Source organism: Neofelis nebulosa, chromosome 2 (genome assembly GCF_028018385.1).
Source record: "Neofelis nebulosa isolate mNeoNeb1 chromosome 2, mNeoNeb1.pri, whole genome shotgun sequence".
Lineage (NCBI taxonomy): Eukaryota > Metazoa > Chordata > Mammalia > Carnivora > Felidae > Neofelis > Neofelis nebulosa.
The window spans coordinates 8123498-8139322 of record NC_080783.1 but is presented as its reverse complement, the minus strand read 5'-3'; the positions used below and the strand labels follow the sequence as shown (position 1 = coordinate 8139322).

General features: G+C 54.0%; 1 long non-coding RNA gene across 1 annotated transcript; it reads left to right on the top strand.

The window, feature by feature from the left end:
• Positions 1-1806: 1806 nt before the first annotated feature.
• Positions 1807-5275, top strand: LOC131496136 (uncharacterized). Its single transcript, XR_009254334.1, has 3 exons — positions 1807-2214; positions 2500-2588; positions 4005-5275. It is a non-coding gene; the product is annotated as an uncharacterized LOC131496136 (long non-coding RNA).
• Positions 5276-15825: the final 10550 nt, after the last annotated feature.

Sequence of the window (15825 nt, the reverse complement as noted above, 5' to 3'; positions counted from 1 at the left end):
CAGATGCCTCAACTTAGATGAAGCACTTCTCCGCTATTATTTGATGAACTTGGTCCAGACTTCTAGCCATAAATCTCAGCTGCTTCACCTGTAAATGAGGAGATATGCCTGCCCTGCCCTCTCTTAAACTGACCTTACTCTGATCAAGGAAAATACCTTCCTTCCTCATAGGCTGAAATGGGCTCGGGAAATTAAAGTACGGCAATTATGACCTGAGAAAATGCTACAGTAGGAAAAAAGGGAAGGAAAAAAGAGAGGAATAAGGACCCTTTTCCTCCCAACTCCCAAAAATGGTCACCAGTCATGTGAATTCTCCAGGATCACTAGAGGCCAACATTCTAGAGTTGGGGTGCTCCTCGGGCATCAGCTAGTGCTGTCTCCAGACTAGGCAGGACCAAGCTGCTCCAGGCACAGTGAGGAACTAAGGAACCGGCACTGCCTGGTCCCTCTGAGCCTTTCTCATTTTCCAAACCACGGCCCTGATGATCAAGAGGCCATAGGCTGCATGTAACTTGAACCAAACTTATTCTTTTTTTTTTTTAAGATTTTTTTTTTCAACGTTTTTTATTTATTTTTGGGACAGAGAGAGACAGAGCATGAACGGGGGAGGGGCAGAGAGAGAGGGAGACACAGAATCGAAACAGGCTCCAGGCTCCGAGCCGTCAGCCCAGAGCCTGACGCGGGGCTCGAACTCACAGACCGCGAGATCGCGACCTGGCTGAAGTCGGACGCTTAACCGACTGCGCCACCCAGGCGCCCCGAACCAAACTTATTCTTAACGGACAGAAAAACACTGGCGGGAACCAGGCCAGTTTATGAAATAGTGATTGTCTTGAAAGGTGGGTTTAACACTTTTTGTACTTTCCTGTAAGTACTTTTGTGTGCTTAACCTCGCTGTGTTTATTTCTCCATCTGTACCTAGTTAGGAAAATTATAGCACTTAAAACGGTCTGACATGTAACTATTCAGTGAATGCCAGCTTTCATGATTTCTTCCGAGATTTTCTACGAAGAGGGATTTGTATCATGAAAAATACCCTTTAAAAGTTCTATTATTGTTTTTAACAAACATCCCATAACGGAAAAATTTTTACCTTTTCAGCATTAGTATCCTCACCCCTTCCCTATTTCCCAATTTGAAGTAGCAAGTTGCAAACTATTGTAGTAATTTGCGGAGATGTCGGCCTTTTTTTTTTTAACATCACATTCCAAACCTTTATAAAGAGCTGCATCGGTCAACTCCCGCGCTGAAGCGCGCGGACCGAGCAAAGAAGCTGGAGAGAAGGCCTCTGGCTTTCCCAGAGGCGAGTCGTTCCCTCCGCACCCGGGTAAAAGCACCCACTTCCGCCATTAGGGCGCGCGACGGAAAATGGAGGCGCCAGGCCCTCCCCGCGGCGGCCGGGAGTTCAGCGCCTGCGCCCTGCCGGCCCGCTCCGCCCCACCCCAGCTCGCGAGGCCGTTACGGCCGTTGAAGGAAGACGAGGGGAGGGGAAGGAACGCCGCCCAACGCCCCACCCGGCGCCCCAGCGCGCGGTTCCGGCGAGCCCGGCTCCGGCCCCGGTAGTCCGCTCCAGGCCGCTCCGGACCGCTAGCCGCTCCGTAGGTGCTGGCCGCGCTCCGTGCTTTCCCTCCAGCCCTTTGTGTCCCGGCGCGCGTCGGAGGGAACGCGGGAACGCGCGCCGTGCCGTGCGCCTGCGCAAGGGGGCGGGACGGCGCGCCTTGCCAGGAGTCGTGAGTGGGCGCTGTTCCGGGTCGCCCCGTCCCGCCCCGCCCCCAACCGCCATTTCGTGCTCCGGCGCGCGCGGACTCCGCGTGATGGACGCCCGGAAGCAGGGACAACAAAGGCCCCTGCGCAAGGGCCGCCCGGTCTGCTGATCTTTCCGCTGCTCGCGGGGCGAAGATGGCGCCCAGACCCTACAGCTGTGCCCGAGTTTGGGTCGAATGGGCGCCTCTACTTTCTCTGGACTAGGCCTGAGAGTTGGCCCAAGGGGCATGCGGGACCTCGTGTGTGCACAACCCTGGGGTGTGCCCCTTTCCACGTGTGTACAACCTCGGGACAGTGCACTCGTCCCAGTATACGTAGACTTGTGTTTGCACCATCCGATATGCACGAACCGGTGGGTTTCCACGTTTTCCTCTGTGCACGATCTCAAGGATTTGCTTTTCACACGAGTATGCGCACACTTGTGTTTGCACCGAATGGCTGCCCACAGAGGTAGGGGTGTGTACGGATTCCTGTTCGCACGAACCTGAAATGTGCACAGGTGCATGGATGCATGAGTCTGGTATATGCACCAACTTGTGTTTGCCCTGGGACGTGTGCAGACCCATTAGTGCAAGCTCGGCCTCCCGCAGTCAGGAGCACCCTCAAAAACTATGGTGTTTCTGGACTATTTTGGATTCTTTAGCCCTTGCTGAGTTTACATGCGAAGAATAAACAGCTGCCTGCTACTCTATGCTATTCTTAAGCTTTCTTTTAATCTTTTTTCTTTCCTTCCAGCTCATTGGGCGTCTCCCACTTTGCATTGGGGCCACGCGGTGACAGCGATGGGCAGCTAGTGAAAGAAATGGGCAGTTACGGGCAACACGGTGACGTTGGGAAGGAGTCCCCTGGCCTGAAAGATTTGAAAAACCTTTTTGGAGAAAGCATGAGCCAAGGCCAGGGCCTGGCTACAGAGGGAATCAGGGGTCAAGTCCCAATTTCCTGTTCAGGCCTGAGAAGTTTTTTCTAGAAAGCATTTAAACAGGAGATGCCACCAAATTCCTTTTGAGACTATGGGATTGAAGGAGAAGAGGCGGGTGATAGGAGGGTATGTGGTAAAGAGGACTGTTTGTGGGGCCCAAGGGACAAGAGAGTGGGAACAGGCTCAGAAGGAAAGTGGCCTCCCCAGGGAAGGAATGGGGTATAAAAACAGGATGGGGGACTGTGGTCTCCCCAGCTGTTTACACCTCCTGGTGTTTCAGGCTCTTCTGTGTTGAGCACACTCCTCTCTACGGGGGAGAGACAAAGACTTAAGCCCCAGGGCTGACCTTTACTGGCTGGGTGCCTGGGCAAGCACCTATGTCAGTGGAGAAGTCTGCAGGCACAGCAAGAATAACCCAGAATACACATGGGATGTTAGCATTTATGCTGGACTGACTTTAGAAGTTCCTTGTCTGACCCACCTTGTCCTGTTATCAAAGAACCACCTCTTCAGCATACATTTCATATGGTTATGAATATTTTCTTGTTATGCTTGCTATTCGTAGGTATATTTTATGGGCATAAAAATACATCAACTCTAACATGCCTCTACATTCCCATTGAGAACCCCTCTACAACAACCCCAATATGTTATCATTTGAATGTGTCTCATGATGGAGGACACTTCACAGGACAGCCTTAAAGCATAAAAAATTTATCCTCATGAGCCCCATATCTTTAGGATATGAAATGAAGTTCCGCGCGTGCGTGTGTGTGTGTGTGTGTGCGCGCGCGCGCCCCAAAAGATAATTTTCTGAGCGTATGCTGTGTGTTAGGCTTGTGTTAAGGCTAGGCATATAGCAGTGAAGGGGAACAAAATATACTACCCCAAAATATGCCTCTTTAGCATAACGATTATTTTAGGCTGGTTAGTTTTCAGAGACTGCAAACACAGGGGAAGCTCTGAAAACTGAGTAGAAGTTACCCTTTTGTAAGAAACATTTACATTTATAAGGGAAATCTCCATTTCTAAGGGTGACTCCTTCACTGTACTGAGAAGAGGAGGATGACTCTAAATCTTTAGAAATTCTTATCAATGGAGAAGACAAGGACTTAAATCTACAAAACAACCTTACACTTTTTTACTGTGCTTTGCTGGTAACTTCCTATAATTGATCCCTACCCCCAGCATCTTTTGTCTTTAGCTGAAAATGGTATCTAAGATGACGGGTTTGGCCATTTGGGGATTTTATTCAATTACGCATGTATGCTTTTGTTTGTTTTTCTCTTGTTAATCTCTCTTGTATCAGTTTAATTATTAGGCCAGCCAAAGAAACTAGAAGGGAAGAAGGGAAAACTTCATCACCCCTGCAGCAGCCAAACACTTCCTGCCTCTAGGAGTTTATAGACCCAAATTGCAGGACACTAGGGTCCAAGAGCAAAATAGCTTCGTCACACCTGATATGATGCTGAAAGTCTATCCAATGTGGATTACAGCCCGCTGGGCTGCCCCTGTGCCTCTGGGATTAAAACTCTAGGGATGAGGGGCGCCTGGATGGCTCAGTCGGTTGAGCGTCCGACTTCAGCTCAGGTCACGATCTCGCGGTCCGTGAGTTCGAGTCCCGCGTCGGGCTCTGGGCTGATGGCTCAGAGCCTGGAGCCTACTTCACATTCTGTGTCTCCCTCTCTCTCTGCCCCTCCCCCGTTCATGCTCTGTCTCTCTCTGTCCCAAAAATAAATAAATGTTAAAAAAAAAAAAAAAAACCCTCTAGGGATGGGACACCTAGGTGGCTCAGTCTGTTAAGTGTCCTACTCTTGATATCAGCTCAGGTCATGGTTGTGGGATTGAGACCCATGTTGGGCTCTAAGCTGAGCATGGAACCTGCTTGGGATTCTCTCTCCCTCTTTCTCTGCCCTTCCCCCACTAGAGCATACGCTCACACGCTCTATCTCTCTCTCTCAAAATAAGTAAAAAATTGGGGCGCCTGGGTGGCTCAGTTGGTTAAGTGTCCAACTTCAGCTCAGGTCGTGATCTCATAGTTCGTGAGTTCGAGTCCCATGTCAGGCTCTGTGCTGACAGCTCAGAGCCTGGAGCCTGCTTCAGATTCTGTGTCTCCCTCTCTCTCTGCCCCTTCCCCACTCATGCTCTGTCTCTGTCTTAAGAAAATAATAATAATAAAATAAAAATAAATAAGTAAAAAATAATAAAACATTAAAAAATAATAAAACAACTCACAGACCTGGCTAGCTTAGTCTGCAGAGCATGAGACTCTTGTTCTCGGAGCTGTGGGTTCGAGCCCCACGTTGGATGTAGAGAGTACTTCAAAATAAAATCTTTGGGGAAAAGAAGAACAACTGGGGAGCTGTGAAGGTGCAGACTGGATGGGTGCACAACCCCTGCTACCCTACCATGGGGGGTGACCTTGCCAAACATAGCCTCCCTCTCCCATATGCATTCCACAGTTGCCCCAGTCCTGGGCATGGTCCATAGTCCTTGCTACGGGGGTTAGGGAGAACTGACCTGATCAGGAGCACCAGGCACTTTATGCAGAAAAAACCACTAGGGACCTTCCTCACAAGGGCACTGTGGGCTGTCTTTAGGGGTGGGAGCAACCCTGCCGAGCCCTCTTGGCAGCCACTTCTTTTTTTTTTTTTTTTTTTTTTTTTTTTATTTTTTTTTATTTTTTTTATTTTTTTTGGGAGAGAGAGAGACAGAGCATGAACAGGGGAGGGGCAGAGAGAGAGGGAGACACAGAATCGGAAACAGGCTCCAGACTCTGAGCCATCAGCCCAGAGCCTGACGCGGGGCTCGAACTCACGGACCGCGAGATCGTGACCTGGCTGAAGTCGGACACCTAACCGACTGCGCCACCCAGGCGCCCCATTGGCAGCCACTTCTGGGCAGCCCTGCCTTCCTGGGAGGTGGGGCCTTGGGGAAAAATGGCTGCTGTAACAGTGTCACTCAGGCAAGGGTGACATGCCACCACTTTAATCCACCAGCAGGGCTGGCCACAGGCTGGCACCTCCTAGGAAACCAAGCCTGAGATCTGATCTAAATCAAATCCACGTAACCTGGAAGGAGGTGAGGTGGGCCCACCCCCTCTCCTGCTGAACGGGCAGGTTGTACTGGATCACCGCTCTGCATTTCACACTTTTTCCAAAGGCCAAGGATCTGGGTGATATCATCCTCCCTGAACGGCTCTTTTTGGAGTATGCTCCAGACTCACACTTCCCGGTCCCCCAGTCCCTGAGCAGAGGACCAGAACTGCCCCCTCTAAATGCTGGGCTGGGCGTGGGGTCCGGCCCAGGAAACACCTGGTGGGGAATTCATCTAGCTCCCAAAAGTAAACCACAGAGACCTTGAAGGCACCGCCCTTGGGCAGCTTCTTACCTCCAAGGGTCACATTTAAGTGGGGGGGGGATCCCTGGAGAAATGAGACCGTTTGTAGAAGAATAAATACCACCTTGTGCCTGCCGACTTCTTGCAGAGGTCTGTGGGCTTGTTCGGGGCCTGTGCAAATAATTTAATGGAAAACTCCAGAAGGGAGACAGTCCACGTGAGCCTGACCTTGCCCGCCAGCAGGCAGGTTATAATATGTTCCTCCTCTAAGGAGTGACTGGGACTCAGGATGCCTCGGTCCCAATCCAGAGAAATAAGACACTGCTCTGGACTCCCGGAGAGGGACAGCTGGCCGAGCGTGCCCGCTTCTAATGGGCGGGAGGGATTTCTTCAGGGGGACCATCCCTCCGGGCCCGGGTCACACATCCCAGCGTCTGAGATGGCAAAGCCAGGGAGGGCCCTGGTGGTCCCGGACGCGTCCCGTCCTCTCCCCCACCCCCATCCCCCGCAGGGCAGCCCGGGTCCCAGCCTTCCGCAGGGGGCTTGGGGCAGGAGAAGGCTTCCGGCCGATCCCACCCAGCCCGGCAGGCCGTCCCCCTCGGCGGCAGGGCCGGCCAACCCCGCGAGCCGTCCTCCCAGTCCGCCTCCCAGGGCCGCGGGCGGCTCCTCCTCGGTGCACCCGCCCCTGCCCGGCCCGTCCAGGAGGCGGCGAGCGGGGAGGCGGGGAGGCGGGGAGGCGGGGAGGGGGGCGGGAGCGAGCGGGCCGCTGCCCAGGGGCCGCGCCGCCCAGGCGCAAACATTTCCTTATGTGGTGGCTCCGCGGGCCGGGGCGGCGCCCGAGGGGCTGCTGGGGACGGCGGGCACGCCCGGGGCCTCGCGGCCACCCTGGCTCACTGGCACGGCCGCCGCTGCGCGCGGGAACCTGGCCTCCTCTGATGGACAAAACCAAGGGGAAGGCCCCCTGCCCTGTTCTGTGTCCCCCTGCCCGTGTCGCACGTTCCCCTAGAAGGAAGTGGTCACTGTCTGTCGGCCAGAACCCTCCCGCTCGCCGACTTCCCCTGCGTTTGTGGGCAAAGTAGCCCTGAGATCTGGAGTTCAAGGCGGAGACCTCTCAGGTCTGGGCGAGGAAGGGGCGAGGGGTGGGCTGCCTGGCCGGCTGCTGGGTCCCCTCGCCTGGTCCACCACCCTGGCCCCTCCTTGGTCCATCTGCACAATGGGGCACCCTCATTTGCCTCGGGGAGCTATATTTGGCCGTGGAGGGATAACAGGGTGACTCATGGGAGGGATGGCCCAGGGGCGGGAAGTGGATGAGAGGCATCGCAGAATGCCTGCTGCCTTCTGTTTCAGGGGGGGCTTCAGGCTCCGGGCCTCCAAGAACGCTCCGCATCAAAACGTGGGCCCCATGGTCTGCCTTCTGGCTGCAGGGGCAGGCCTCCAGAGCCTGATTAGGGCACCCCGGCCCTGACACAATCCCCACCCGAGGTTCTGAGCTGTCTGCCCTGACCCTCTGAACTGGTCTGGATTCTGAGTCCAGTATCTGTGCCAATTACAGCCTTTGAGCAAACTTTAATGTCTGATAGGGTAGGTTCCCTATGGGATATTTTTTAAGTGGGGCTTTCAGCAAGAAGCTTGCCACCCTAGTGAATCTCTAATTGGTCTAATTTCAGGGAGTATAATTTGACGCTGCATCTCAGGGATATGTCTGGTCCTGGAGGCCTTGGCATGCAGCACCACCCCCAACAGGCTGAAGGAGAAAAAACTCTGCTTGGCTCCCAGCCCTCCTCTCCAGCTTCCCTGTGACTCCCATCCCTCCTTCTGCAGCCCCTAGATTCCTGGCTCCCTGGGGTCTGCCTCTGAGTCACGGGGCACTCATGCCCAAGCTGCCTTCCCCAATACCAGAAAATCATTTCCAGCCTTAGACCCCCCACCACCACCGCCCCAGGCCACTCACCCATCCTTGTTCAGTGCGACAGAAGGATTCAAGACCCCCAGTTAGAAAACCACTCTTCTATAGGATATAAGGTTCCAGAAGCTGAAGTAAAGAATCCTGTCAGTAAGAGATCGATGGCCGTCCTTGCCCATCAATGGATAGACTCTTTTCACACTGGGGAGAAGCCCCCCAAGGAATCTGAAGAAAGAAGATGGGGAAATGGACAGTCAAAAGCATGAGATACTATAATCCATACACAGATAAAATGGCCAAATCTTCGAGTCAGAAATGATCTTTTTTTTTAATGTTTATTTGAGAGAGAGAAAAAGAGAGAGAGAGTGTGCACGCATGCACAAGCAGGGCAGGGGCAGAGAGAGAGGGAGACAGAGGATCTGAAGTGGGCTTTCGGGGCTCCAACTCATGAACCGTGAGATCATGACTTGAGTTCACGACCTCAGCTGAAGTCAGACCTTAATCGATTGAGCCACCCAGGCCACCCCAAGTTAGAAGTGATCTTAGTGGTGGTCTCTGTCACCTCAACACCTAAAGCAGACATCTCCCCTACTTTGTTCCTGGATTACTTCCAGTGGCAGGGAATGTACTTCTTCTGTGTGTTATGTCTTCAATAGAATTGAAATCTGCTTTCTTTAATGTCCGTCTTCATGGTCCCGGTCTGTGTGATCGTGTGTTCTAAGAAGGCAGGCTCCCAGGGTCCCAGAGCATCGTGGTGTTCAGTGAATGTGTTGTCAGAATGAATGATGAAATAATACTGAATGCTCACTGAAGTGTCATCTGCTCTGGGCTAAGCCACACCAGCTTTCCCCACCATTCCGTGTATGACACTGTTTCCAGAACACTCTTCATCCTTCCCACCTGGCTACCACATCCAGTGTTTCTTGCAGGCAGTAGTGTGTTCTGTGTTCCAACCTGTGCAGCCTGACCCTGCGAGGCCTTATTGCTAGTGTCCCCCTGTGGCTGTGTCTCTCTCAAAGGTCACAGCTTTTTACTTTCACAGTTTTAGCAAAGGGGAGGGCTCCTTGCTGCATATGAAAATAGTGTCATGGCCTGGGATGCAAACCAGCATCTCAGGAGGCCAGGTTAGGCAATGGGCAGCCCAAGTCCTGCTGGATGGTACCTGTTTACGGGGCCACGACCCTGGTTGTGGGCAAAGAAGATGCCAGAGTGTGCCCTTTGCTCAGCAAGCAAAACCTGGCTTTGGGGCTCTCACCAGGACCCCAAGCTAAGACCAGTTATCAGGTAATTGTCAGGTACCTGACCACAGTTATTGGAGCTCCTTAAGGTCTCAGGGCTTCTGGATACTGTGGCTCAGTCTTGCCCCTTCACAAAGCTGAATAGGTGCAGGGTGGCTGTGAACACACAGCTGGGGATTAATACATGTTTGTTGGCTGACTCCTGGATGAATAGGAGACAGGGAGCGACCCTATGCCGGGTCTACACTTTGGACATCCGCGCCACCCCCACCCCCCATCTCCTCTGCAGTTTGGGGCCAGGGCAAACTCACACCTCTTGCCATCAGTTTGTGGATCTGACAAAGGGTGGTAAAATGAAGCTCTGGCCCTGAGGATGCCTCAGGGGGACTGAGAGTCTAGCTGGGATCAGGCCTGCCCTGAACCTGCAGACTAAAGGCAGGTAGCAGGTGGAGTTCCCCAAGTTCCCCTAGGAAGGGACCGGGGACCTCTGCCCAGAGAGGTTTTTCTCCCCTAGAGGGACTTTATGCTACAGAGTGCCCACCCTCTGAAATGCCAGCCAGGGAGGGCCCAGGCATCATTCCAGGTGGTCGTGTGCCTGGCAGTGCAATGGTGGGAGCTCAGGCAGAGCCAGGCCAGTGGGGGAGGGGCCCGAGGTGGGGGAGGGGCCTTGCTCCTGCTCTATCCCATTGCAGGATCATTGTTTGACAGAGAGGAAACCCCAGAAACCAACAAGGTCAGTGCAGGGCAACTGAAAGGAAGATAAAATTCCCCCGAGTCTCAGAAGGAAAGGAAGGCTCAGGAGAGGCCCGCATGACGGTGACTTTCCTGGTTCCTGTGTGCTGCAGGCTCTCAGCTCTGTCCTGGCGGAGGGCAGGGAGGGCACTGGGGCACTGGCTCAACCTAGCTCCAACAGGACACCAGCTTGGCCCCCATACCGCAGGACTCACTGGGGCGGCCCAGATGTGCCAAGGAGAGCGGAACCCACGCCCAGACCCCACCCTCACGTTCGCTGTCCTTCACCCAGCTTCTGCACACACCTTCACTCTACCACCACCTTCCCGACTGTGCTGGCTCTGAGTGGGGGGCAAGTGCCTTCATCCCTGCTCCTGTACTCATGCTCAGGCTCAGACCCTCAGGTCTGAGGGCCCTGAGAGAGCTCCCTGAACCCCCTCTGGTCTAAGGGTCTAAGACAGGCTGCACGTGTAGGGAAAGAGCCTGGATGGATTCTCAGGGGCAGGGTTGAGGTCCAGCTCTGACCCTAGCTGGCTGGATGACTTGGAACGGCTCACTGTGCTCATTGGCCCTCAGTCCTAAGATCCCAGCTATGCTGGCCAAAGGGTAATTGTTCTGATTCTCAGAGAGTAGACCATAGGAGTCTTTCCTAGGTGGGAAGGAGGAGGGAGGAGAAGGTCAAGGCCAGAACCTGGGCGTGAAATGCAAACAAGAATTCAATATGTAAATCAGTCAGTGCTTGTTCCTGCTCTTCAGACAAGGCCCAGTGAGACCCAGATGCTCTAAAGAGTGCCTGTGGCCTGGCCTCTGGGTGTCCTCACAGAGAGCAGTGGGCTGGGCACCTGGGGGGCATGGTGGCATTCAGGTGCTGGGGACAGGGCCCTGGCTGGAAGCCAGCCCTCCTCTGCCTGAGCCCAGGGCCCTTGGTCCCTGTCCAATGAAAGGCACAGCATTCTGCCCCTCTGAGGCCACTTGTCCCACAGATTGTTGGTGGCATGCTCCCCTCCCCAGGCTCAGGGCGGAATGTCTTTCAGTCTGGGGCTGAGTTGGCCCTGTGGGTCTGGTGGCTGATGTGGCAAAGACCTTTGAGGAACTGCCTGGCCACCCACTATAACAGGGACAGTTGTGGCTTTGGCCAGGGGTCTCTGTAAGCCAGGCCCCCAAGGCTCTTTCTTGCATGAAATATCTTGGGATGAGAGGGTGCCAAGCTTGGGATCCTGCTTCAAAGGATGGCAAGTACTCAAATGATACTGATCAGGGTGACACCAGCCCTGGGGGGAGGGGTGGCTATTTCCTGAGGCTGCTGGCCAGGCTAGCAGCTGGGCCACTGGGGCCCTGGGGAGACCCAGATGTTGTCTCTTTTCAGCTCACTGCTTCCCAAAATGGGAGGGGGGACACTGGGGAGGCCACAAGGAGGAGCCAGGGGCCCCCAGGGTTTACTGAGGAGCCGTCAGGGAGGGGGGGCCATCTGTTCCCCAGGTTGCAGGCTTCAGGGAGCAGAATGGGCCATAAGGAGGGGCTTACCAGCACCACCCTACAGGGCCACCTTCCAGGCCTCACTCCTCCAGAAGGTGGCTCCAGGGGTCCTTGTGGGGGGCCAAGTGGATAGAGGAAGAGATGGGAGTTTGGTAGGGAGGGGGACATGAGGCCAGGAAAAGAGGGTCAGTCCCAAGGGAAGATGGGAGGGTCTACCCCCCAGGTCTCTCTCTCTGCCCACCTGCTAGAGGGCACCAAAAACACCTTAGACCTAGACCACCTGGCAGGCCCTGGACAAGGACAGAAGGTCCCCATTTTACTGAAGCTCTTGTTTTTCATCAAAATCAGTGAGCCTCAGTTCTTGAGCGTCCTAAGAGTCTGCCTGCAAGGGGGAGCTGGGTGAGAGCCTCAGGAAGGAGGCAAAGGAGACAGGTTACAGATCTGGGTGACTCTGGGCCCTGGCCCCCTCCCCGGGCTCTCACATCTGATCCCCAACCCCCAGCCCTGAGCCAGCTGGAAAGCCCCACTCCCTCCTCTCTACTCCTCCCTCTTCTTGGCTCCCATTCCCTACCGGCCAAGTCCCAGAGAAGAGAGAGCCCCTCCTGCCTGGGCATCCTACTTCCTGCCTCAGTCACCTGCCAACAGCTCAGATTGCTATCCCCCATGAGGAAGCAGAGGTGGCTCCAGCCACTGTGCTGTCTCCCACCCTGCCCCACCCCTGGTCCTGGGCACCTGACTCCAGCTGATACTCAGTGTTGGCTCCTTCCCATCAACACAGAAGCTACCAAGTCCTCCATGTTAACCCGAGTACCCTGAGCCCACCTCCCTCTTGGCTCCCTTTCCTCACAGCCACACTCTTGACAGAGATGACCTCACCCGGCAGTACTTCCTCCTCCTCTCCTCCTTCCTCAGCTCCTGGCCACCCTGAAACCACTCAAAGGCTAGTCTCTGCAGCGCCGTGTCTGGTTTGTTTGCTGACCTCCTTCTTCTGGACTCTTCCCACCAGTGTCCACCTCTCTGGCCCTTCTTGCAGCTGTCTCTGTCAGCCTGGGTCTCAGTGCCAGAGTCTTCCAGAAGTGGCAGAGGGTGGGGAGGGGAAGGAGGGGAATCAGACATCCTGGGTTCAAAGAGGCCTCACTGCCTCCCAGCTGGCTGACCTGGGGCAAGTTCTGTCTCCCTCTGTGCCTCAGTCTCCTCACCTGGCAAGGGGGTAGGGCCGCATGGAATGACCTCTCGGGCCCTGTGAGGATTTGGGAGCATGTGACCTCCCTCAGTGCAGGCTGACGCCAGCAGTGCTGTTCAGAGGAGCCAGAGGGAGCACCGGTTCTGCGCTCTGCCTGGTGGTCCCCGGCACAGTGACAGGGGGCCAAATCACTAAGCAGGAGGTTCACAGAGGGCTTCTCAGGGCTTCAGGTGGTTTGGCTGACTTGGGAATCCCAGTGATTTGAGAAGCTAAACACACACACACACACACACACACACACACGCACACACGTGCATTACTCTTCCTGAGCTTAGGGCGGGAACATTTTGAGGGACTCAGTCACTTGCACAGAATTCCATGTTGTCCCCACAGCACGGCTCCCAAGGAGGCCAAATGCCCCCAGCTCACCCTGCCCTGGCCATATCTACTCAGAACCCAGACGCCCCAGGGGCCTAAGGGGTGGAGGCTGGCAACAGACGGGTTAACTCCCGGCCTGGCTCCTGGAAGAGATGCTTTTTAGGGGGAATTGACACCCCACTCCACTCTTCCAGCTTTTCTCTGGCCCCCAAAGCAGCCGGCACCCCTCCCCTTTCCACACATCCCCCTCCACTCCCTCTTTTCTGAAAGTGACAAAGGGCTCCCCCAGGTGGCCGAATGCGCCAAGATTAGAAGCTGGGCAGTCTGCAAGGACTCGCTTCAGACATTTTGCTCCTTTAGCCCCATAAATACATCGACCTGGTCAGACCAGGTGCTCCAGTTTGAGGGTGGGAAAATGAGGTCTCCCACATGTGTGTTCCTGTGTGTATGACACAAGTGATGTGTGCAGTCCCCGTTTGTAAAGGATTCTCGTCCAGCCTGTGGGCAACTGCTTGCAGCCATTCTGAACACTGTCTGTAGGGCCTGGCCCAACACTTTGCCTTGTGCCATGGGTCACAGGACAGAGAGACATGGGGACAGGAAGCAGAGCACAGAGGCCCAGCCAGAAGCCAAAAACCTACCAGCGCCAGTAATCACCCCCATTTATCACCTACCATGCCCCAGACTTTCTTTTTTTTTTTTCAATTAAAAAAAATTTTTTTTAATGTTTATCTTTATTTTTGAGACAGAGAAAGAGCGTAAGCGGGGGAAGGGCAGAGAGAGAGGGAGACACAGAATCAGAAGCAGGCTCCAGGCTCTGAGCTGTCAGCACAGAGCCCGGCGCGGGGCTCAAACTCATCAACTGCGAGAACATGACCTGAGCTGAAGTCGGACGCTCAACTGACTGAGCCACCTAGGCGCCCCACCCTCCCGCCTGCCAGCCTTTCTATTCTTCATTTCGTTTACTTGCCACAACTGCCTAAGGAAATAGGCATTATTATTATCATCATTGAGCAAATGAGGAACCCGAGGCCCGATGAAGTCAAATCCCTTGTCTAAAAGTACACAGCTAGGGCCAACCTGAATCTGAACCCAAGCATGTCTGACTCCAAATCCCTTGCTCTTACACAAGCCTGCCTACACATAGGAAGCTAATCTGGCAAAATATCTGGGAGCGACACAGGTAGACCCATGAGATGCTCATGATGGCGATGTACACAGCTGGTGGCCAGCAGAAGCAAGCGGAACTATGACAGGCCAGTTATACAAGTACAGTGAATACTGAATTGGTATGTACGTGTGAGAGAGGGAGGAGTAAACCAGCTCCCCTCCAAGGTGGAACACGGGCCCAGCGATGACTGAGACCTGTTGATGTGTGCAAAAAGACTCTGAGTTTGGGTATTGGTCTTTCTGGAACACGGAAACCTGGACACCATGGAGCTCACTAAGATCTAGAAAGTTCCAGTAATAGGCTAGAGCCCACTCTCAGCTCACTGGCAGGCTGAGGCACACAGTGTGCTCAACCTAGATGGGGCCCAGTGATAGCCACACACAAGCAAGGGACATATACACGCATGCGGGCTTGGACACCTGCGCCCTCCCCCCCCCCCCCCCACATACATACATCTGAAAAAAGAAACTGCTGCCGCCATGTGTAGACACACTTGACCTCTTGACCTCTTGGGTGCACAGTCCAGCTCCTATTGACAAATATACACACACACAGAACTCTCAGAGAGAAGAGGAAAAAAGGTCGAGCTGGCCAGGGGGCTGAAAATCCCTGCAGCCGCATAGACACCTGGGGCCTAAACCCTGGGACTAACCGTGGGTTGCAGCAGAGTCTGTCCTCAGACAGCCTCCTCCCACCTTCCCAGGCGTTGAAACTGTCTTCTGCCCTCCCATTTTAAAGGTTGGGCCAGGTCCTCGAATGCCGAGGTTGGCCACATGGGGGCGCATGAGCACTGACTAATCCCCTCAAGCCAGCCTCCACCCCAAACCCTTATTCACTGATTGCTAAATGTGTAACAAGCACACATTCTTTGCTAGGTGATAGGGCGCAGAGAGGGGAGAGGGGAGGGGGGAAGGTGGTTAGGGCAAGGGAAGAGGCACTTACCTATGCTTCAGTGGACTGGAGGTTAGATGGGCAAAGGTGTTGGCAGGAGGGGCTGGGTCAAAAATAACAGCTAGAATGTACTGAGCACGACCAGCTGTGCTCCCAGTTCTTCTAGATTTTTTTTTTTATTTTTTTATTTTTAAAAAAAAATTTTTTTAACGTTTATTTATTTTTGAGACAGAGAGAGACAGAGCATGAATGGGGGAGGGTCACAGAGAGAGGGAGACACAGAATCTGAAACAGGCTTCAGGCTCTGAGCTGTCAGCACAGAGCCCGACGCGGGGCTCGAACCCACAGACCGTGAGATCATGACCTGAGCCGAAGTCGGACACTCAACCGACCAGCCACCCAGGCGCCCCAGTTCTTCTAGATTTTGACATGCACTAGCTCATGTAATCCACAACTGTATGAACTCGGCTTTCCCATTATTCTACTTTTATTGTGGGTATTGTGGGTGCAAGCATGGTAGTCACCTCATAGAGTTGCTACAAGGCTTAAATGGGTACGTATGATTATGCGTAAAGCACTCGGAACACTGCCCAGTTATTATCCCCAGTTGTTGGGAACACATCCCCATTTTACACATTGGGAAACCAAGGCACAGCTAACAAGGAATGGCTTCAGGATTAAATCATGAGCCGGCCGGTTGCAGAGTATGGGCTCACCCAGTTACTAGACCCCCTGGTAGGTCCAATCAGGGGATCCTGGAGGCAGCAGGGAGCCACTAGAGAATTTTAGTAGGGAAACAAGACTTAGTTTGCTTTGCACGCTGGCTATAGA